Here is a 25,449-nt window from a genome sequence, read left to right as displayed (position 1 = left end):
TGTCTCATATATAATATACATAAAACCCAGATACATGTGTCAAAGAAAGAGAAAATTTTAAATTAAATTTAAATTAAATTGGGAAATGCCAAGTTTGTCAGGGTCCAGATTAGTCAGGATTTTCATTGTATCTGAAAAAAACATCTGACAGCAATTAAAACTTTCCAAAGCTTCTATTTACAAATCACCTTAAAATACACTTGTGCATAATGGATCAATACCAATCGCCCCAAAAAATTGCACTTAGAAAGAGCAGAGACAACTCTCATCTTGAAATAGGGTAGTCTGAGAATATTACATGCTTGCATATTTTATCCATAAGCTACACTCCTAGATCTAGTCTCTATATTTTTTATTTGATATAAGGATATTAAATTATCTACTGTATCTTTTTTTTAAATCAAATCTTTTGAGAGTTACAGGTAACTAGCAAAAACAAGATTCTTATTTATAACCTCAAGCTAGTATTTAATGCAAGGGGGAAGGAGAAACATTATCAAGAAGATTAGGGGAAAAAAAAATTACAGTCCTATTGGCTGGGGGGGGGGGGGGGGAGTTGTTTGCCATCAACAGAACAGACTACAACGCCATCTACTGGGCAAGTCACATTCGAATTCATTTTGAACAGTGAAGTAAGTTTAAAAGGCTGATAGATCTAACTGGAGAGACATCCACTCCTCCACCCATCACTGTTCCCAACCATAAGAAGTCTATCTAGATTGCAGCTGAAATATCAGTTCTGATTAACCATCATTACATTCTTCCTCTGAGATCTTCTCCTAGAATGTCATTTCTTAATTTCCTGCAAAAGCCTCATTTTTTTCTAGCTCCTTCCAACTACTCTTAAGTAACAAACACCACTCAGAAAAAAATCACCACTAGCGCTTTAGCAACCTCTGCGTCCTTTTCTGCAGTCTCTAAGCTCATGGTTTTCATGAGCTGTTGGCATATGAATCAGCTCTGCAAAAGGTTTGGTGGGGGGGGTTGTTTTTGTTTATGTGTGTGTGTTTGTTTTCCTTTCTGTTTTGATCCCCCCCCAAAAAAATCACAATAGGAAAGGCCTGGACACCAAAGATCAGGAGAGGACTAAAGGAAAGAAGTCAGAGTTCCTCTGACCTCAAAATCATAGTCACTTGAGAGTGTTCTTCTGGAACACCCAATTCTTGGAATGAGGCATCTAAGTGCATTTTTAAAAAATCTGAATGCACCCCAAGTTTTCACAATTGCATTGCCCCCAGCTTATCGTTTTGCTCATGTGCATGCTTGCCTTTCATTCTGGCTGCTCTTGCTACATGATTTTTGCCAATGTCAGAGCAGGGGCAGGGCCTCCGTGACCCATGCCTTAGATGACGTTATCTGAACAATATAACATTTAAAAAGGAAGAAGAACTGTACCTCCAATGGAAAGAAAAGCATTTTCTCCCCACAAATACTATCAAAGATAAAAAAAAAAAAGGGCCTAACCCAAAGCTACTGTCAATCCTTCCCAGGGTCTAGGTATGAGCAGAAATCACATCCTTCATACTCCTGGCCTTTTGGAGACTGGAAACACTTCTGTTATAGAGCTGATTGTACAGTGAAAAATGGTAAACAGCATTCCTAGCCTCTACCCAACAAAGGTCACCAAGACACACACACACACACACACACACACACACACACACGACAAGCCACACCATCTCCAGAAGTCCCTGTGAGAAGGGGCGAATGACAGAATCACCCTGAACTGGTTAACAACTACTATAAGATACTAATTTCAATTTTCTCAGAATTAGTCCTCATAGGATTCTTTACCTGACTCTGGTTGATTGTGAAATAATATTTTCAAAGGGAAAAGGACAAGAGTAGAATGAGGGCAAATGGGAAATCTACCTTCTATATATTCTTTAACTATAGGGCTAATCAAAGTTCTTGACCTTTCCCAAGGCATGCCTTGAAAATTCAGGTGGAGGCAAAGCAGGGCGGGCGGGCGGGGGGGGGGGCTGACTCATAAATGGTAGCTGTCACAAATGTCCCCAAAGCAGAGGAGAAGGAAAATGTGTCATCATAGCAAGATCTCAGGCCTTGCAGGGAAGGGAGGCTCAAGTAGAAAATGGAGGAGCAAAGTGGGGAGCTATTTGATTCAAAGTGATTAAAGGGCCCCCGTATTTGTAGGCAAAGGGTAAACTGAAAAGTATTTTTAACTATGAATCCTTCCTTCCCCCTGAAATAGAACATCTTAGCAAGAAGATACAAAATTTAGATTTCCCAAATTAGAGACATAATTGAAACTCCATGGTAATTTAAAAAAAAAAAAAAACAGTTCGCTCTAAGAGAAGGTTAAAAAAAATTGTGGAGTCAAGGGAGAGATAGATAGGTCTTGTGTTCAAAATGCAGAGTGGACTGGGCCTATAGCTCAGTGGTAGAATGCCTGCCTGGCCTCTGTGAGGTACTGAGTGCACATCCACAAACAGACACACAAGCAAACAAAGCCCTTTCCGGAGGAGGCTGTTGAAGTTAAACTAAAAGTCAAGTTCAAGCTAAGAACAGTGCAGGTTTGTATTCATTAACCTGAGATGTGCGGAACCAGGAGTGAACACTTGCGAATCTCATCTCAGAAATTCTGTGCAGCGTGTCTGTTTAAATTTCTCCCACAGACCACACCAAGCAATTTTGAAGGAAGCGATCTCCAGAATTACACGTGCATTGCTTCTATGGCCTTTTACAGGGGATGAGGAATAGGTTGGCTCGGTGGGAAGTGTTCCATCACACAGGCGTCCCTTGGTCCACACACTTTACCTTTTAAGCAGCATCTGTCTGCTCGCTTTATTTAACCAACACTTCAGGGGAGATGGGTAAGAGCAACAGGAACAAGTTTCTAACATCTGACAGTTTTTTTTTTTCTGTCTTTCTTTCTTTCTTTTTAATATATTCTACAATCTTGCTTTTCCTGATTTCAGGAAAAGGGTGTGTGGGATTAATGAACTGAATGCAAAGTATATTCACTGCACACACCACACACACACACACACACACACACACACACAAAAGGCTACCACTGGTACCACCTTCCACAATACCAGTGGCTTTTGTGGAGTGTTTCTTTAAAGGCGCAGGACCACACATACTCACTCATTCAGAGAAAGTCTATAGATGAACTGTCTCCGTATTTTTTGAAAAAAAAAAAAAGAAACTCAGCTTGTGCGGCCTGCTGATAGCTCAGAGAAACACAGGAACTATTTTCACATCTTATTCACTTAATGGATGGGACTATAGTAGAGCAGAGACAAGCTCCCACCCCCCCCACACTACCCCCCCCTCCCGAAAAGCCTTCTGTGTGTCTCGACAGGCCAAGAGAATTCTCTTATGTTTCTGCTCTGAGGTGCTTAAACTAGGCCAGATCTGCACGGCAGTGTTCATAGATTACATCGTCCTGGACCCAGAAGCTTTACGAGAGCAGAGTATTACACACCACTTCCCATTCTGCCTGTGGTGACGGTCAGAAACAGGCCTTGAGAAAAAGCCTAATTCTTCAGTGGTGTACTTGTGCTATTGCACGGAAGATGGTTGTTTAATTAACCTTTTTTTATTTTTTAATTCACCACCTTCTAGATAGTTGATGGGGGGCCAATACTCAGTTGCCTTTTTATGTTATTTATTCTTTTAAATTTTTTTCCATTATCAGTTTAAATTTAAACACTAAAATAAAAAGAGCTGGCCATCACCTGTTAAGATGGTCTTGGAGCGTGTGTCTTCGAGATTTTTTTTTTTTTGTGACAGATATTCCCTAAACAGTAATCTATAAAATGAGTATACCTGGAGACCTGCGATTTTCTCTGCCAGTGGAATCGAACCTCTTGGAGTGAACTGTTCATCATCAGTTGCTAAATTAGCTAATGATTCATTAATTAATATTTCCCAAGCACTTCTGGAGATGAAAAGCAACACCAAAGTATTATTAAATGCAAACCAGCATTAGTTATCCCACTCTGCAAAGACTAATTAACTTAAAAAAAAAAAAAGTTCCTCTCTCCTTGTTCAATACTGTTCCTGGGATTCTAGGAGCATGTGTCCTACAGAACACTATGTATGGCCCACCTCACAGTGTAAGGCTTTTATGCCCCTCCAAGACGCACAGAAACCTGACTGAGGTTTATTGCTTGCTAACCTCTGGCTTTCAATGAGGCTGGAGTAGAGTAGTGATACCATTTATACAAAATGCTGCTTATTTATTTATTTATTTTTGCTTTTTCAAAACAAAAAAAAAGCTTTAAAGGATTATTTACCAAAGTGAAATTTTTAAAAAATTAAGCTCTAGGAAAGTGGTGCAGAAACATGATCAGTGAACTTATATTTAAGAGGAATTAAGCTTTTTAAAGTATGGGGTTGTTTTTTTCCCTCCTCTAAAAAAAAAATCTCTTTAATGCTGGTCTTCCAGGTGGCCTCTGAATTTATTGTTGATCTCACTTTGATGGCGACGACTATGATGTCAATAATTTCTACAGTAACATTTCATCTCATTCCAGGTTTAGAAAGCGCTTAGAAGATAGAACCAGGCTCTGGAAATTCCAGGATCCTACTTCAAATTGCCCAACCAACAACAACAGGATGACAAAAAGATACCTTTAATCATCTCTCTCTCCCCTCTCCCAGCCCAGCCTTAATATACAAACTTTCTTTTAAGATTCCGGGTACTAAATGTCTCACTACTACCATCACCACTGCCAACCCCCCCAAAAAAGTAAACCTCCAAAAAAAAAGGTAAAGACATGGTCTCTTCCATTCCATTTTCAGACTTCAATAACATAAAGCTAATGGAAAGTATGAAATTAAAAATAGATAATTCTATCTATGGTGGCTGGTAAGGAATTTATTCCCTGGACACAAAATTTCCTTCTTGCTGTCTGTAAGCAGGTTTTGGCGCTAATCACTGGGGATTTGGGTTTCTTTTTCATTTTTTTAAATGCCTGAAATTATTATTGTTAGTCAAGGTTAAGCAAACCTTAGTATTCCAGACTTTAAAAAAAAATTCTACATCATTTCTGTTTTTTTAAAAGCTGGGATTTTTTTGTTAGTTTGTTTGGGTTTGGTATTTTTTGTTGGTGTTGTTGTTTTCTTTCTTTTTTTTCTAAGGAAGGCAGTCTAAAGATAATAGTGTGATGCTGATTTTTAAGAACATCAAGCAAACACGATTACTAGGCCACTGTCAAAATGCACAGTATTTAACAACTGACACCCTTATACACATAGCAAACCATAGGGACCCCTCAGCCTGGAAAATAGATAGCAAAGCTAAATAAAAGGAATCTGGGGGTGCATAGGAGCCTACCTTCCTGATGGATTCAGTTACTTCACAAATTAGTTAAGATAAAGGTGAGTTAAATATAATCACACACAAGCCAGGCATGTGCATATGTGTGAGTATACATATATATTTAAAGCATGCACACGCACACGTGCGCGCATGCACACACACACACACACACACACACACACACACACACACAGAGCTCCCACCTCCGCTGGGCAATTGCTAAACAGTAAGGAAAACCCTGCATGGACATACATTCCTGCAACTCAAGGTTTGCTATCATGATCAGCAAGGGGTGGCTTTTCTTAGGTGCACAAAAATCTGTCCACAAAGCAGATTCAAAGGGAAACAAAAGAAGAAATGAGTTTAATATCAAAATGTAGGTCTGCTACCAAATGATTTTTCTCTACTTCCTGAGAGGATAGAAAAGAGCCAATTGTTGAAATAATTTGTAAATAGCTATACAATTCAGGCCCTTTTTAAAAAACCATAAAATATAAAAAACATTTATTTAGGAGAAGGTGGCCAAGAGAAATGGCAAGCAGAGAGGGAGAGTGGGGGATCCAAGGTTTCTACAAATAAGCTGGACATTAAATATAGGGAAAAAAAGAAAGGGACCGTGTGGCAGAGGTCATTTTAGCTGGAAGAAGTTACCTTGGAAATTTCATGGATTCTTTAAAATTCTTATCTAAATCAAGTTCCCTTTCTTTTCTTATAATTGAACAAGTGTTAAACTGTATCAGGTTGTCACAGCTGCTCCAATACACGAGCTGCACTTAGACTAACAGCTTTCCTTACACGTTTTTGCCAAGTCGTTTCCAGCTCACCGTAATCAGAGTGTGGAGACTTTTTTTTTCCTCTACTACTTGCATATTGAAAAATAAACCCTACATCTTAGATTATTTTTCTCACAGAGTTATCTGGCACATTACGCTTTCAGGAAGACAAAGAGCCGATTGTGGCCTCAGGCCAAATGATCTGAATATAACACCTTATTTTATTTTTATGTATTATTCTCACGGTTTGGGTTCAGAAAACAAACAAACAGAACAAGTTCTGCTGGGTCTGTAAAAAAGTCCTGAGAAATGATAGCCTAATCAAATAATTATCCATGGGCCAGAAAGATAATACATTTTCCCCCACTTCCAGAATATCTCTATAAGGGCATATCAAATGTTCAAAAAATATCATATGGGTAAGGAGGCTTTACTGTATAAGTTGGTCAGAGCTAAAAAAAAAGAAAGAAAGAAAGAAAGAAAAAAGAAAAAGAAATTATGGATAAAGCATGCAGCCCAGACTTTTAATTAAATTGTTTGTTTTACACCCAGAAGCACTTGCAGGTTCAGCCTTGAGTAAGACAATGTTTCCAATCACAAGTGATCGGGCCTGAAATAGCTACACTTTGTGACTTCCAATGTTGCCTCCCGAAATATTCTGTATTTGCAAAACACAGACATTCCAAAAATGCCTTTATTTAATCCAGAATAAATAGACTCCATTTCAGATACACTCTGTAAAGAGTGATCATCTTTCTCCCTAACTAAAAATAAATAAATAAATAAAATAAAATAAAAATGATTGTTTGTCTGAATAGCTTTCAAATTAAATATCCACATGCTATTGTTTCAGAAACCATCAAAGAAATGAAAGGCATCTTATTGCTTATCGTCCTTGCCTGGCATTCGATCTTAATGAGCAGCAAATGTCTTTTATCTTTTCCAAAAATCACCGCAGTGCACACGTTGCCTGAATTTTACCTCATGTTGCTCAAACCCCCCAAAATGAGTAGATTTTGAAATTAGCCAGTTATAGCAATACTTTTCACTTTAAATTTTAATAATAAACAGAGACATTTCCTTTCTCTTTTCTTTCCCCCCCAGACCCTCCCTCCTTTCTAAAAACTGAAGGCTGCTGCTGAAAAGATTGAAAATCTGGAAAGAGTTTGGTATGGACTGGCCAACCCCCCTTTCATTTCCTTCAGATGTTTACAATCTAGCACCTTTCTGAAGACAAAGATAGGGTGGGGGGGAGAAGCTATTTTTCCCTTTGACTGAAGGGTGAGACAGGGGGGTATTAAAAACTGATCAATGTAATTTTTTTCTCAGAACTATTTGCACATCTGTGAAATAATGTAATTTCATTTCTAAAAAACTTTTTATATGACATTCATGATTACAGCCTAATCTGTAGAATTATTTGAATACAATATTAAATGTTCAAAAACTAGCTGTGCTGTGGATGGCTGAGCTGATTCCAGCTGTGCGTCAAACTTATATAATTCTATTAAAAGTCTAAAAGTGAGCCTTTCTAGATCTCAGTGGATCCCTGGAAAGAGGAAATAAGTGTATTGGGAAAAAAAAAAGGTGATCATCTACTACTTTGGGGGGGGGGACGGGGGAAGGGTTGTTATTTTTGGCAAAAATCTCTGGGAGGGAGGAGCATAAAGCTATTCCAACAAGTGCTCACAAACAATAACAACTTTAAAAGGGCTACTTGGTAATCATAACATTCTGTAAAGCTGATTGCATCGCATTATTATAGGGTTCTAGGAAAACTCTGTGACTGAAAGTTCCAAACTTTAAATGTTAATTCTTCTGTTTCAGAGGCAAAAATGCTTGAGATCTGACAGGAGCCAGCTGTCGCTGCTGCTGCTGCTGCTGCTGCTGCTGCCTTCCCCCTAGGCCTGTGCTGTTCCCACATCTACCCCCTCCTGCACAGCCCAGCCCAGCCCAAAGCAGGAAAGTCCCCCCAAATCCTGCTGATCTGAAGGAAATTAACTCTCCAAAAACAATCTGAATACACACACACACACATACACACAACCAACTTGCCCTTACCAAGTGTAAGAGGATGTCCACATGGATACCCCTGAGCCCCTTGCCTCTCCCTCTGATGTGATGTTTGTCCATTTCAAACTCATCATATGTCATGCACGATCAATCCATGGGAACAACTCACCAATGATGTTTAAAAATTAGGAAACCTCCAGAAAATAAAGGTGATGTTATCTGTTTCAAGTTACAGGCTAACACCCATACCCTAAATTCTGGACCTTTTTTGTTTTGCCATCGCTCCCATTTTTCAATAAAAATAAATCACTAAATTGTGTATTATGAATTAAAGGCGTTTAAATAAGGCAGAATCCGTTTGCAGATTAACACTGTCAAATTTTCACTAGAAAGGAAAACACAATTCTTAATAATTTTATGGCATATATTAGTCAGATGATCTCAGGAAGAAAAAAGAAAGCAAGCTCAGGTTGGGAAGAGAGGGGGCAAACACCAGGGTAAAGGTATTATTTCTGCTGCCTGAGACAGACGGACTTTAATAACACTTAACAGAACGACGCACATAATGATCTCCGAAAGCACTTCCTACATCTCATCCATCATGCCAAGGGGAGAATGAAGCCTTCCAAAGCATCAGGAATTATTCGGGATCTTGTCAGTAATTCTCTGAGCCTCCGCTATCACAACACAAACACAAGTGTGTGTGTGTGTGTGTGTGTGTGTGTGTGTGTGTGTGTGTGTGTGTGTGTGTGTGTGTGTGTGTGTGTGTGTCTGAGAGAGAGAGAGAGAGAGAGAGAGAGAGAGACTGACCATTAATCTAGATGAGGTTTTTGGTTTGCTTGTTTTTTGTGGGTTGTTTTTTTTATTCTTCTTTTTCTTTTTTTTTTTTTTTACTTACAACACTTGTGTCGAGAATGGATCAAATGCTTCATGGAGTATACACAGTACTTAGGAAGATACACTAAATAAAACAAGGCAAACCGGAAAGATAGATGGGTAACCAGGGTGTGAAGAAATCAAAATGTGCCCTATCAAAATGCGAGAAAGCAAAGCCGTGTCCTTAACTGTGTGACCCAGGTGAGTGGTAAACTATAAACATCCTGCCTGGGGAAACAGGCTCCCCTGAAAAAAAGTTTCCATCAAGTTGCCACCTATGGTCAAACATCCTTAAGTAATCATCCTAACGGATGCAACAAGATTACTTTCCCTTCCCTGTTAAATAGGAATGCAAACTAATAATAATAATAATGTCTACTTTCTGTCTTCACTCAAAGATCAGAGTCAGCCCCTAGATTGTCTCCTTCACTGGGCCATTTGTTTCACTCCTTGTAAAGTTTTCATTGATCCAAAAAATTGAAAGCAAAGGGGAGTCCTAAGGATTAATAATAATAATAATAATAACAGCTTATTCACAGATCTCTCTCATTTGACAGCTCATTTCTGGCAAGACCAATTGGAGCCCCCAGCTCTCACAGTAAGGTGACATCTTCTTCCTGATGAACTCTGGTCTTAATAGCACAGTGACCATTCTAAAATACTCTGCTCCAAAGAGTGGTGGAGGGTTGGTGGCGGGGCGGGGCGGGGCGAGGGGAGGGAGGTTTATAATAAATATTTGCAAAATAAACTCTTACAGCAGTCTTTTGAATCCACTCCAAATCAACTTCTATACATGCGCTGTAAAGATGAAAGAAGACTGGACGTCTGGTTTATGATAAATTAAAGTGGTTTAACTTCCCAAATCCGGTATTCCATGCAGATGTCTTTCTGTGAAGTTCTCTGAGCTACTCAACAACAACAACAAAAAAGCAGGCTCTTGTCAGACCAAGACTCTTTAGAAAGGATGAACTGGAGAAGGGCCAGGAAGAAACTACATACACACACACACACACACACACACACACACACACACACAATCATAGGTGAGAAAATGCAAATACTAACTAATAAATAAATAGTAATAACTCCCAACTCTTCTAAAGAAACAAGCAGCCTTTTCTTTTTTAAAAAATGATAAAATGAAGTAAAAACCAGGCCATAAACATTTGGAAATTGGTGTTCAATCACAGAGGCTGCCTCTTATGGAAATATGAAAGGTTTTGTTTTTTCAAAAGAAAAAAAAACAGATTTTTTTTCTCTTTGGGAATAATGAATCAAACAGAGATAAGTACTCAGTACACAGATAAAGTTGACCTGTATTATACACACACACACACACACACACACACACACAGAGTTTAGAAGGACAGATAGACGACTAATTCAAGAGGAACTAACTCCACAGCAAGATCTAAACAGCTCCCAGAACGTGGCTGCGGCCTGTCCCCCTCCCTTCTCTCCAGGCCGCACCAGCCCACGTTCCCTGCCTCTCTGCTTCCCCCAGCCGAAAGCTATAAAGTAAAAATGTCACTGGGAGCTTCACCAAGGGCTGGCAATGTACAGATATTTATACTGAATAATGCTCACGTCAGGAATGAGTAAAACCAGGTTTAAAATTGAGCTTTTCACAAAATAATGAAGAAGAAATGTCATGCTAGCCAAGGGAACGGCATAAATTGTGCTTATTCATTCATTATGCTTTTCCCTCCCCTTCCCCATGGAAACATAATTTTTATTTTTCACACCTACACGCATGCAAGAGAATGTGACTTTCACCATAGCTGTTGCTCTTTCAAAGCCCAAGACAAGAGACAGATTAAAAACCCAGTAGCAATAAATTTAGAAAACAGAGGGGGGGGGAGGGAGAGAGAGAAGACATTTCATTCTAGATTTCCATTCAAAGAGAAAAGGTAAATAGGATTCCCACAAATAAAATTACCATGACTTTAACTTTCACTTGATCTAATTGAAATACAGAGAAGAAAAACAAAAAATCTTGAAGGGGTGAATATCACCTGCCCAATGGTAAATACACTGCGGATAGCAAAGGAGCTGGAGGAATAAGACCAAAAAAAAAAAAAAAGTTTTCATTTCAATTGTTCAGATGCTGATCCTGAAAAGGGGGTAACAAAAGAATATGAAGGAAGATATTACTATGGGCAGCTTCCCGGCTGAGAGATTGTAGAGCTGAGAGGGGAGGGCAAATTCCAACTAGAGATGATTGGGGGTGGGGGATGGAATGGGGTCTAGTTAAGGTGCAGACAGATTTCAGTGTGGAAGAGAAAAACCCATCAAGATCTCTGACTCCCTGACGCATTCGCTGTCCCCCACCTTCAAAATAAAACTCTGGTGAACTCTGCTGGCTAGCTGGCAGGCCTGCATACTTTCCTCAGCGCTGAGATAAAGACCCAATCCGCTCATTACACACCTCCAGGCTCGGCCATCTAATAGGAACAAATTGGCAATGACTGCCCAAGCTAGTAACACAGGCCCACTGATTTGTAGATTGATACGGATGCCTAATGATCCCCTTGGGCAGATCAATAGTAACAATCCTCATGCCTGCCTTTCTTCTTTATTGGCATAGAAGACGAAGGCGAGGGGGAGAGAGAGAGAGAGAGAGAGACAGAGAGAGAGAGAAAGAGAGAGAGAGAGAGAGAGAGGAGTCACAGAGCCGGCCACAGTGGGTGGGGAGGGCTACCTGGGGAACAGCTGGAAAGCCAGGACTGACACAGGTGTGGGTGTGGTAGGGGGCAGCCTCCAGGGACACCAGTTTCCCCCAAACTTGCCTCTGACCATCCCTTCCCCCACCCCCGATTTACTTGCATGCTAGGTGACAGGCAAAAGGTGTAAGAACGGGGACCCCAGGTGCTTTTCTATTAATAGTATCTGCGCACCACAGGCAGAGAGCCCCAGATGATCGCCAGCAACAGCTGCTTTCATCTGAGACAGGGAAGGGACAGGAAGAACACCCAAGCACAACCCAAGGCGGACTTGGTGGATGGAAAAATACTCTGGGATGTGGCTGAAGAGGGAAGGGAAGAAGGCAGGAAGCGGGGAATGGGGGATGTCACACTGGAGAACTGAGAGGGAGATGGATTTCCAGTATCTAGGCTCAAAGATGGGGTCACCATGATGAGCATTATTTTGAATATCATAAAGAAGAAGAGAGGGCCATTATCTGCTGTGTTGTGTGAAGAGTACGACTGATACCCTACACCCTTCTGCTCCCCAGCACCAGCCAGTCAGGTAGGGTTGGCCCTTCCAGGTTATTATCTGACCACGCAGCACCCTTTCTTCCTAAGCTCTCTGTGCTTTCTGGAAGTTGACAATGGTTTCTCTCTTCCTTCTGTGGCCCAACCACTCCCCTCCCACCCGAGTTGGGGGTTTGTTTTCCATCTGTGTCTTCTTCTTGTGAATAAAATTATCCAATTAGGAAATCAATTTAAAGTCCTTAACAGTAATGGGGGAAGGTGGGGGTGGGGAACTAATGGAGTTGCTTTGGATTTTCCTTTTTCAATAAATTAATGTTAGTGATGTTCTGTGGATTCTTAAGTGCTCATTGATATCATCGGGGTTACTGCGCCCGTAACAATTAGTCCCAAATTTCTATAACTGATCTGTCTATACTCCAAGAAGTCTGTCCCCTTGAAGAAGCAGGAGAGCTGGCTATTTACAAGACAGGCAGACAAAATGAACTTGGACTTGGGCAACACACAAATCATCCCAGTCTAAAACCTCTATAGTTGGTGTCTATATTCTTTTTTAACTTTTAATTAGAGAAGTGTTTTATTTTAAAAGAGAAGAGAGCAAGAGAGAGATTCTTTCCCTTTCCCCTTTTACAACCATTCTGTGCCCATTTTCAGGTTTTGCATAGAAAAATAGCCAAAGCATAGAGGGGCACATTCAATTTTTTTTTACACTTCTTCCAGACCTGCAAGTAGCCTCCTGAGAATTTGCTTTGTTCAGTAATCAGTCTGGTTTGGTTATTAAAGGAAGATAACACTGAATACCAAAGGTGAAACTGTGTCTTCCTTATTGTCAGTGGTAGAAACCTTTGCAACCCTTCTCATTCAGTGAGAGATTCTCTTCGCATATATGTTTTTAATCTCACCACCTTTTTAAAAAATATTTTCTTGCAAACTCAAAAAAGAACTGAAACCCCCATGAAAAGCTTCGGTATTGCAACCCACTGCTTAAGATCACAAATTAGTAACGTCTTTGCTTGTAGGTTGCATAGTTGTCTTCTTTTTTTTTTAAAAAAAAAAGGCAAAACATCAGAGATGGTGTTCAATTTTGACAGGAAAGGGTCTTTCCTGATAAACCAAATAATCACGTGTGCTGGAGCTCTGGCACTGACCACTTAAAATTCAAATTTCACACTAACACTAAGTGTAATCATTGCAATCAGCTTCACCACCACCACCATCACCATCATCACAATAAAAAGATGCATTCGACGAGCCGCTGGCATCAATCAACTGTGCGGTGCAGATCAGACACGGCAGCAGAGCTCCCTTCTCGCTCCCTGGCTCTGTCTGTCTTCCAGCCTCCCCCCCTCGCCAGGATGCAACCCCCCCCCACACACACACTCACACTCACACACATACAGAAGTGATCACATTTAATTCATTGCATCATTATGTCATCTCCATACTAATCTCTGCCCTCACACCTCCACCACTTTGACATGCAAATGAGCTCAGGAGAAGGGGGGAAAAAAAGCCGTACATTAATATCACACACACAAAAAAAGTCACAGCAATCATGGCATGATTTCCTGCCTCTCAACCCCTCCACACTCCCTTCAGTCCCCACCTCCCCCCCCCGCCCCCATCTCTTTCCAGCACGTTGTACTGGTGGTGATCAGAAGAAACAACAGCAATCTGTTGAAGATCAGACGCTGAGACAGGGAGGTTGGGAGAGAGACACAACACATACACGTGTCGCCAGCGCGCGGCCAGGCAGCCCTATTTGCATATTCACATGAGTTCCCTTCTCAGATTGCTTAAGCAGGGACGAAGTTGGGTGGCTCCCCTACTCACCCTCCCAGATCCATAAAGAAACAGCTAGTAAGGAGACAGGGAGAGAACATTTGAATGTACCGGGGAAAGGCAAGAGAGGGAAGATGAGGAGGGAGGGGGAACAGAGAGAGAGAGAGAGAGAGAGAGAGAGATGCACGCACACACATACACACACAGGAAGAGACAGAGAGAAGGGAGAAAAGAAAAGAAATATATCCCCATCTACCTTACCTCAGCTAGCCTTGTTTGCTGGAGCTCTCAAAAGGAATTCCCTGTGGTTCCTTTAGAATTTTTTGAGAACCATCCTTCAGGGTTTTTAGTTTCTCTCTCTCTCTCTCTCTCTCTCTCTCTCTCTCTCTCTCTCTCTCTCTCTCTCTTTCTCTCTCTCTCTCTTCCTCCTCTTTCTGTGTTGTGACTGGGTTTATAAAAAAAAGAAAAAAGAAAAAAAAAAGACAACTCTATGTTAAGCTCAGTCAAGAAGGCCACAGGGGGAGGGAAGAGAGGAGGAGGGTCATAGCTAATGCCTTACTTACAAAGAGCAACCTGGGCTCGGTTCTAAAACATCCCTCTTCCAGTGACTGACAAAGACTGTATATATATATATATATATATATATATATATATATGGACTACATGTATACATGGAGACATATGTAAGGTTTTCACCAGTCACCCAGATGTCAAAAAAAAATATGTGTAGAGAGCAAAGCAAACAAATGTAGGAAAATTATGAGTCACTGCAGATATCCACTTTGCAGTGCACTGATTGCAGAACCTCCCCCCACACACACACCCGCCTACCACCCCCTGCAGCCAGGGGCTTTATTTGCTGAATCACTTGTGTGGCACTACCTGCGTAGTAATAAGGGGTTGGCTTGAGGTGGGGTTTCAGTTACTGCCATGAATTTCCCAGCTTTGATCAGCTTTCATCAGTACTTTCCCGGTAATGAAAATGTGTGAACATGTCCACAATTTTTCTGTGTTGCTTTTTCTTGCATTATCTAAAAGCAATCGAGAGAAAGGGGGAAAAAAGAGAAAGAGAGAGATTGCAATTAAGCATACATCAGCAAGCAGATGACACTAATAGTAATAGTTCCCTCTCTCTCTCTTTCTCTCTTCCTTATGAAGTGTAAGATTGATATGAATAAAAAACACATAATGATTGGGACAAAATGCACCTGATTTTCTAGTGGCCTATTGTATGATATTATCCTAATTGACTTTATTAGTTCTGGTGAAATGTTATTGTCCCTCTAAGGAATCTGCCTTCGAAGACACACCACAGCACAGATGAGGAACTGCTGATTCAAAGAAATTAAGTGTGGGTCTATGACATGAGACGAATGAACAACAACAAAAAAGAACATTTTCAAAATACAACAAATGTGTATGCCATTCAAACCTATTCATTTCAACAAGCAAAAGCAAAGATATCTGATGTCAGAAGAAACTTTAACAGAATATAACTCTAAAATCTGGCCAGGAGGATGTTTTTGCAAGTGGGTTTGGAATATTGATCATAAACTTATATGCTACCAACAATATTTTACTGTAGCAGGAAAAAACCCACATTATTTATGGTGAAGTTCTATATCCCTTGCAGTTTATGCAAATTGGCATCCAATAACTAATGTAGGCTTTATGAAGAGCAGGATAATTCTAAGAGCAATATAAAAATAAGCATTATGCCATCTATATGTACCAGGCACAGAGACCCACATGCAGATCATTATCTAAATCACTAAACATGTCATATATGAGAGATTATTATTCTGTATCTATAACTGACCTGCAGGAGAGGGAAGGGAGGGATGAATAGAAGGAAGAAAGGAAGGAAGGAAGGGCGGGAGGGAAGGAGAGCGAGGGAAGGGAAAAGGGGGTTTAAAAGACATTAGCTTTACAGTAATGAAGAATTTGAGGGTGGGTTACAGAAATACTAAAATAAAAACTGGTTTCTTTATCTGAAACAGAACTCTTGGCAGACACACATTAGGGGGAAAAATTAATTTTCCTGCATCTCTCAGAGAAAACTATGAAGAGAGAGATGTTCTGCCTTCATGACCTGAATTCTAAGATGAAGAAGAAGAAAAAAAAGAGGATATAATATTAAGAGACTGACCCCTAGATGCATGAGTTATAGCTCTCTACCCCAAATTGATGAAAAACATTTATGACAAGACTCATCAATGAGTCCCGGAAATAAAGAGAAAGGGGGAAAAAATAACAAAAACATTAGATTCAGGAACGCTATATTTCAATATTATCATATGAATTAAATGTAATCCTTGAAGCGGCCAGTCCCTGGGGTCACATATTAGGCTCCCCACATGCAGCCCCCACCTCCGCTTTTTTTTTTTATTTAATAGAGGTCATCCAGGCTGAAAAGCAAAACCCAAATGAAAAGCATCTTCAGTGTGCTTATAACATGAGCGGCAAGGGGTCAGGCAGTGCCTTGTATGGCCTCATAAAAAATACATAACCAGACAGCCTAATAGTATTTCTTTGCATTCATTTTTGGATGAAGAATGGGGGATGGGGGTTGGGGGCTGGGAAAGAGAAAGGGTTGGTGGCTATGATAGAGGGAAAAAAATATATATCCATGTGTATATATATATATCCAAGATAGCACAGAAATTCATGTCTGGAAAAAAAAAAAGAGAGGATAGTTAGTTCATCTTTTTCTTTTGTGAAAACCTATTAAGTACAACTCTCAAATGTGATTGATTTACGCTCCCTTATTGATTTACCCAATTCTAAAATGTGGCTGATCTCAATTTCTGAAGACAGTACAAGGTGTGGGCAAGCCTGTGTGGTTTCATACCCCTGGTCCGTGGGCTCCCGGTGTTATGTTTCTCAGTACAGTAAACATTGATTTACATATGGATTTATAAACTACATTTATTTGGGATGATTTCTGCAAATGGGACAAATAATTAAGGAGAGACAAAAAAAAAAAAAACCCCACAGATGCAGTTTCTTCCTTAAGGACAGGGAGCATGTAAGCAGACAGACTATCAGGCGAGAAGAATGGGCCACTAGGGAAAGGGAGAGAAGGGAAAGAGAGAGGAAAACACAACTGGACAACCAATAATAATAATAGTAATAAACAAACAACTATCAATGCTGAGGAAATGGGAGAAGCTCTGAAGATATTTCCCTCCTACCTCCTTACTTCTATCCTCCCAAATAGAGCCTAGAGTTGAGCACTCCTGCTGGGGTAGATGGAGGTAAAGGGGTGACCCCAGCTAACCAGCCTGTTAGAACTAATCAGGTGTCCTCCCTGGGCTGTCTCCAGTCTGGAGATCATTCCCTTTGTTACGGCCCATCCTCAGCTTGAAATTTACAACTCCTTTGCATTATTAAAGAGACAGCTCGGGCACATCCTCTAAGGGGGTAGAGAAGATTTGGTGAAGATAAATAACTCGGCATTATTTTTATTTAAATGTTATGTTTGTACTCAGTAGTTCAGATATTAAAAATCTAGGATTTTTACAACACAGCCACGTGAATAATCTGCCATTGGCGACTCCCGCTGAGACAGTAAAGAGGCGAGGAAGGAAGCCCGGTTTTTATATTTTTATATTCTCTTCTCTCTTCCCCAGCCCTCCTCGCTGCTGCTGCCTTGGAGGAGGAAGTGGGAGGTGTCTGAGAGGAGGAAAGATTATCCAAAGGTACTTGATTTGGGTAGTCAGTTTGGCGTGACATGGTGTTATTGGAGATGGGGGCCAGCTATGAAGTTTTTCATAAATAATATTCTCACTCTGTGATGGACTGGGTTTCCCACTTAGAACTTCAGGGCTCTCGACCCCAGGGAAGGAACGCAAGCACTGAGGTCATTTACATAATATTCTCAAGGATGTCATTTGGTTGTTCCCATAATAATTTAGTTTGCTGGGAGAGTGTGATACTATCATCTTAAAGGGATGAGTCTTAAAGGGATGTGGAAGACAGGTTGCCATTACCTTTCATCCAGAGCAGCTACCCCCAAAGGTAGGGTGGACATGCTTGCCTGCTGTTATAACCCAACAGCTAAAGTATTTCATTAAAACTTCAGGCAAAAGTCTTTATGACAACAAATGGCTCATTCCAAGACACCCTCCCTGTGCCAGAACTTGATGAAAGGTCAAAGATAAATTCTTCCAAATGATGATTGTGATAACAACTGATTACGTAAAGATTTAAACAAATGGTAGCTGGACCCGGGAAGTATTTCACCAGCTGCAAACTTGGATACTGTGAAGGTAGGTGATTATCAATCCAATTTTTTTTAAATCCCATAACGCTTTAAGATGGGTTAAGAATATTTTTCTCCATATCTATTTGAAAGGACTGTGTACAGGTGCAGTATGAGTTCAGCTAGAATGAATGTAGGCCACCAGGGTAAGTGGAAGAAAGAGTCACTGCAGAGGAGTTTTCCTTTATGATCTTCAGGCATTCACTGAAAAGTATCAGTGTCCTGGACTTAAGGGACATTCCTACTGGGTGAAGACACCCAGTCTAACCCCAGTACATTTCTTAATGCTTCCTCATCTTCCTCATGCTCTTTCTCCCATATAGTGGCCTTTCTTTGTCACTGTAGGCCAGTAACTAAACATACTTCTAAATAGGAGGCCTTCCACTCTTACTGTTACCAACAGATTGGTTCAAATTAACCTCCAGAAAGGGAACAATGTGGCCTTGAGCTAGATGATAACATACTCTGACGAATTTATCAACGGAGAGGAAGGACTACACATCAACAGATACTTGCTGAGCAAATGAGCAGTCAGAGATTAATAACCGAAGGAGTAAGGATCCTTTGGTTATGATCTTCAGGGAAAACAATAATGGCCAAACGCAACTTGGGAAGCAGACGGTGTCTGAATGAATTCTACCGACCAGCAGAGATCACACAGCCTCTGCCAGGCTCCATTTAATCTTCAATCTGAATTTGCAGGAATGATTCAAAGAAATTGCTTTATGTTGTTTTGGGGGTGAAGTCTGGATATGCTGAACATGAACTACCTTAGGGCACCCTCTAAATTCCTCCCTCATTTTGCAAGCTCAGTCACTGGCTTGCTTCCAATAAATGGTTCATTACCTCAGGTTCAATGCCCTTTATTACAAAGTGGTTTCTGTGGAATAGGTATTTGCTGTAGTGGACTTAAATACAAATAATTGTAAGTAAAATATTAGTGTATCATTAAAGAAATGCATTATGAGTCCCTGCCTTCAAAAAATTATCTAAGAAAGAACAAGATGGGCTTCCTTCTGTTTAGCAACAGCATTAGCACACAATGCATGCTGTTGACTGAATTCATGAGGGATAAGCTACCAGTTTTACAAAACAGATACCTAAGAGTGCTGTTGGGTTACATGAACTCAGGTGTCAAGGGGTTAGATGGCACCCTCAAAACATACACTGAGGTTGAGCACTTGGACACTGGCTCAGTCATTAGGCTAATGTGTGAACCTGAGAATGTTGGTTAGCATGTGTGGCCTCCAGTATCATCATAGACAAATATAATGACTACATTCTGGGCTCTTGTCAATACCATGTATCCATTTCTTTGTAAAACAAGTAAGCAAAACAAGTCTTTTCTTTTCAAATGGAAAAGCTCGAAAGTCTCCTAGGATACAAGGAGAGAATATGGGGTCAGTAGAGATATGTGCTCTGATCCCAGACTCTCAGTCTCACCCACCCCTGACCCCAGACCCACACCCATCATGCAGGCTGGCTCACTCAAGGTGACCTTGTTCTTGGTTGTACACAGAATGATGCACCTCAGCACAGAACATGGGCAAGTCCCAAGCGATGCAAAGTGTGGGGAATCACACTGAAATGGGGCTACAGGAGCAGAATAAAAGCAGTAATAGCTGCACATCATATTTCCTTAATAAGTTCATAAGATAAATTCCTCTGCTCAAAAGTCTTACATGGTGTAGCAACATTCATCTAGTGCTTGAACAATGTTTAAATGAAATATATACACATAAACCCAATGATAACCAATTTGACTTTTGCACGGGGATTTTTACTTGTTTGAGGCAATATGATTTCTTTGGAAAAAGAAAACCCCAAACCTCTGATCTTGTCACCCAAAGCACAAATACCAAACTTATGAAAAAAAGTAAATTAATTTTCATAGCATAAAATCTTAAGAATTTCAAGTATCACATTATGCAAGTAATTTCCCCCTTTTTATGCTAACCCACATTTTAATTCCAAAACTACTTGCAAAAATAATGTCATTTTCCAATTCAGTTTTTGACAGTTCATACTTTTTTCTTTCATAATTGCTTTTATGTGAATTTTTAAATTATTTATCACCAATTAAATAAAAAAGGCAAAACACATTTTCAAGTACTATCATTGACTATATGAAAGTGTGTTATACAGTCCTTCATAATGTACTAATCTAAGGTAAAAGTTTTCTCTTAAAATTACCTCTTCCTGGGGCTGAGAAGGTGGCTCTGAGGTAGAGCGCTTTCCTTGCATGCATGAGGCCCTGGGTTCGATTCCTCAGCACCACATAAGAAAAAAGAAAAAAGCCGGAAGTGGCGCTGTGGCTCAAGTGGTAGAGGGCTAGCCTTGAGCAGAATCGCTGAGGAACAGTGCCCAGGCCCAGAGTTCAGGCCCCATGACCGGACCCCAAAAAGAATTACCTCTTCATAATATATATGATATATAATATATAATGAACTGATTTAAAAATTCCTAAGAGTTGACAAGATTTTATCAATTACTATGAGAAGGTTCCATGGATTAAAAAAAATGTTAAGGAATGCTGATCTCAGAGGCTGATCTCCAATCTAAAATTATGTATTTTAAATGAGATACAAATGAGTCTTCTAAATTAGTGGAAAGTAAGTTTACAGACCCTCTCTCCTATCATAGTCTTCCAAATCATCTCAACTCAACCTATCAAGCCAAAAAATTTTTAACACATGAAAATCTGGAAGTATAAAAAAATAGATAAATACATTTAAAATGTGAACTTATCTACTGTGTCTTATCTTTCCTCATTATCTATTATCTGGAATGGTGATCTACTTGATTCACTGTGAAATTTGAGTTTAAAACTTTGTAAGACATTAGCCCGGCACATACTTCTGTATCTTGGTAATGAACTAGATTAAAAATGTGTCTATTTTTAACTAAAATCTTCAGTCACATCATTCAAGTTACTGAGAGAGGAGAGATAATCCTCTCTCTCTCTCTCTCTCTCTTTCTCTCTCTCTCTCTCAATCTCTTTAAAGAGTCAGGCCAACAGAAGTATCAGGAAAAGAAACAAGATCTCAAGATGCCACTCAATGTCATGGTCAGAGAAGAAGGAAGTATTTGCCCGCACTAAATCATGGGCAGGATGGTTATCTATCAAGAATTGAGATTGTGAATAGGATTATAACTGGTCCTGGACTTTAGAGGAGTGTAAACATTTGTTCATGTAGACATCATTTTGTAGAGCGGAAGTAGTAAATATTTAAGAATTTGCAAGATCATCCAATCTTTGTCTTAACTGCTCCATTGTCCTTCACAGTGAAGAAGCAGAAAGAGGCAGTACACAAACCACTACCCAGAATGGCTGGCTTCCAATAAACCGCTATTCCTCAACTCAGAGGCGACAGGCAGAATTCAGCCAGCCACGGGCCAAGCTTCCATCCCATAGTAACTCTCCTTAACACAATTAAAACCTGGAAACAAATGGAGATGTCCAATAAAAGTGGAAGAATTGGAGGAGCTTGGTGATCACAAATTCATTACGATATTTAATCCACTTGATTTCGATGGAGGGGTGCGTTCAGCAGGCGAATACCATGTGTTTATATAAAGTATTCAGGCGTGTATTCAAATTGCAGTCAACTAAGTGACAATAGTTTCTCCCTTCACTACACTTTTGTTTTCTAGGTAGAGTTTCAGTTACTCACATCAAACCATAGACCAAAATAATAAATTAAAATGGAAAGTTGCAGGAGTGATTCATGGGCTTTAAGTTGTCTGCTGTACTAAATGCTGTGGCTGAAGTCATCAACCCCCCAATCCAGCAAACTCTGGATGTGAATCTTTCCTTGGTCGAGTGTATCCGTGTTGTGTGTCCTACCTGCCCGTTCCTCACTTAGCAACCAACCTGGCTATGGGTTATCAGATCTTCCGCAGTGCCAACTACCATTACTGGGTCACCTCATACCAGGTCCTAGTGCCCACAACACTCACCTCACTTCATCTTATGTGGCCTTCCGCCATCAAACATCATAAGAAGTGTGAGTACCACACTGAAATTTAACCGAAAGACCTCGCATTGACACAGCTTGGGGGATCACAGATTGTCATCATTGGTACATTCTAGGATTCACTATTGTTTGTCTCTGTTTATTTAAATAAAAACTTGCCAGGAATATTTTTTGTTATCATAAAGGTGATGAACAGAGGGGTTACAGTTACATAAGGCTGGTAAAGAGTACATTTCTGTTTGGACAGTGTGTTTGTCTCTTCGCATGCCAGTTACAAGTCAAGATTCAAACAGACACGTGTGCGAGAGAAACCTCTGTGTGCGGTAATCTCTGGGGCTTGAGGTGTCTGTTGGGAGTGTTGGGGTAAATCTCCCATGAATGAGGAAGACTGCTGTATTTCCTCGTGGCTCACCTCCTCAGGGCACATGTGGCAGTAGTCTCCAGACCTTGACTTTTTTTTGTTTTTTAAGATTTTTTGGATTGTAAGGGGCAGATAGCACTCACCTCCTGATCAGTCCTTCTAATGAGTTTGTTTTCAAAACAAATCAGTGCCCCTGAGTAAAACTTTACTCCCAGAATGGAGTGTTCACGAGCAGCTCAGACAACAACACAAATCTCAATAAGATGAAGTCATAGACTACCAACCACCATGCTGAGATAGGGGACTGCCATCCACTGAGCTTTCTTGTGCTGAGCTAAACCACTTGCAATGTTGCCCCTGTCTGTCTGGATATGTTTGGGATAGTGAGTGAGTGTATTTTTACAATGGCTTCTCCTTGCATCTCTGCCTCTTGGTGCATTCATTTAAATAACATGTTTTCATGCCACACTGAAGCTTTACAACACTGGAAATTTCAAACATAAAACTATCATGTCATCAAGTGGAATTCTGATTTTTTTGTGTGTGTCTATTTGGGTGGTGGCAGAGTTTAAATTCAGGGCCTTGTGCCTGCTAAGCAGGTTCTCTGTCACTTGAGTCTCATCCCTAACCCTGATTTGCTTTAGTTAGTTTTTTTTTTTTTTTTCAGATAGAGTCTTGTATTTTTTTTCCTGGAGCCAGTCTCAGGATCTCAATTCTTCTACCTACTGAAATACATGGGATTTCAGGGGTGAACCACCATGTCCAGTTTATGTCTTTTTTTTGGCGGGGGGGGGTCCGGTCGTGGGGCCTGAACTCTGGGCCTGGGCGCTGTCCCTCAGCTCTTCAGCTCAAGGCTAGCGCTCTACCACTTGAGCCACAGCGCCACTTCCGGCTTTTTTCTTTTTGCTTATGTGGTGCTGGGAATCGAACCCAGGGCCTCAGGCATGCAAGGCAAGCGCTCTACCACTGAGCCACCTTCCCAGCCCTCCAGTTTATGTCTTAAGAGGTGATTGTGTAACATTTTTTGCTCAGGTTGGCCTCAAACCATAATTCTCCCCATATCTACCTCCAGAGTAGCTGGGATTATACTTTGCTTCATCTTACCATGTGCAGTTCTTTACAATAGAAGAACAAAAGTCTCTTTTTGACAGTGATAGTTACCAATTGAGGTAGATTCTTAAATTAGCTAATGAACAGAATCCTTAATCTGATACCATGAAAATGATAGTGGATAGATTATGAGGGTTTTTTTTAATAGTTACATATCTAATGAGAAAAAAATACGAATCTAGGACTAATGACATATAACGATAGGTGCTTGCCCGATGATTTCTTAGGGCGTCATAGGTGCTCTGGTTTCATGGAAGGCAGAGAGAATGATTAAATAAGGGTATAATGCACCCTCCCATGACACATGCTAAGCTCATAGGCAAGACACCCTCATCCACCAGTTCCCTTGTAATGTTCCCACTTAAAATACCAAGACTGATATTTATATTGAAGAACCTGCACAATTTATTTCCCAAAGATGGAGAGGATAATGCTGATGAGTTTTTCATTAAAACACACTTTTTCACTTCTCAACACTGTATTTTTTTTTGAGTTCTACTATTACATGGATCAGCTCATCAAAATGATGGATCTGAGATTTGAAATTAATTCAGGATATAAAAGGAAAAAAACAGGATAATGACAATTATTAAAAATGATAATCCCCTCAAGATCACAATCCAAAGAATCAATCTAATGAGTAAAAATATCAAATATAAAAATACCCTTTTCTCTGACAAAATCCACCACAAGCACTACGGTTTGAGCAAAACATTAAATGAATGTTGCTCACTGAAACTTGAATGTTTTCCTTTTAATAGTAAACTTATACAGAAATCTGGAAATCCAGTACTCTTTTACAGCTATATAAAAGCTATGTGCGTAGGAAATTAGTACCTAATTTAATGTTTACCAAAAATCTAAGTAATATGCTACATAAAAGGGCTAAAAATAATTTCCTTCAATTCCAGGAGCTCAAGAGCATTTCCGACTTAAGAACCACCACCTTAACAAGGAGCAGATTCATTCTTTCAAGGAGTTGGGCCGGGTACAGTTCCTTCTTACTGAGAAGCCAGTGTTTCTTAACAAAGACTAGAATGGAAGGAAAAACCAGTTGAAGCCATGGTGCCTAGCTTGTTAAGTCACATTTAAGGTGAATTCTTCAGCTGCCTTGAAACTTGTCCGACCCCTCCACTCCCCTTACATCCCTTCAACCCAGAATGGACCCCTTGTTTGCTTTAATATCTCAGAATACCTAATGGTGTCTCCACATTTCCAAAGGCTTGCAGATTCTAGCCCTTCTTTCCAAGTATCTTGGAATATACTCCTCCTCTTCTTCCTAGTTTATTTATAATCTGCTATAATGAGGTTTCTCAAAAACAAAAAGGATGATGAAATTAGAAGCAGGTAAACGTAGTTCAAGGCAACTCAGCATTGCCAGACAGCAGTCGATTCTAGCTGAAAGACAAAGGATAGGTGAATTACATTCATTCCTACACCAAGATGCACCAGCAACATCACTGAGGTATGATATGACAACTGGGAAAAACAATCAAAGGTTTTTGTTTTTAGTGGTATTTAGGGTCACTCCTCTTAAATAAATAGGATCGTTTTTAATTTTTTTAATATAAAAATTTGAGTTCAGGACCTGTTCTTTTGTGTGTGGGGGTTATTATTTTTTCTTATTATATTGTTATCTTCCAGGAGTAATACAAAGGGGTTAGCATTTGATGAGTATAATGCATCTTGATAAATTATTTCCTCTTTCATCCACCTTTCCAAACCTAACCCTCCCCTCAGTCTTCCTAGTGTAATAGGCCATGCACTGAATATTATAACAGCATTCTT

This window comes from Dipodomys ordii, unplaced genomic scaffold (assembly GCF_000151885.1).
Source record: "Dipodomys ordii isolate 6190 unplaced genomic scaffold, Dord_2.0 Scaffold18, whole genome shotgun sequence".
In the NCBI taxonomy this organism is placed as follows: Eukaryota; Metazoa; Chordata; class Mammalia; order Rodentia; family Heteromyidae; genus Dipodomys; species Dipodomys ordii.
This window is presented reverse-complemented; position numbering follows the sequence as displayed.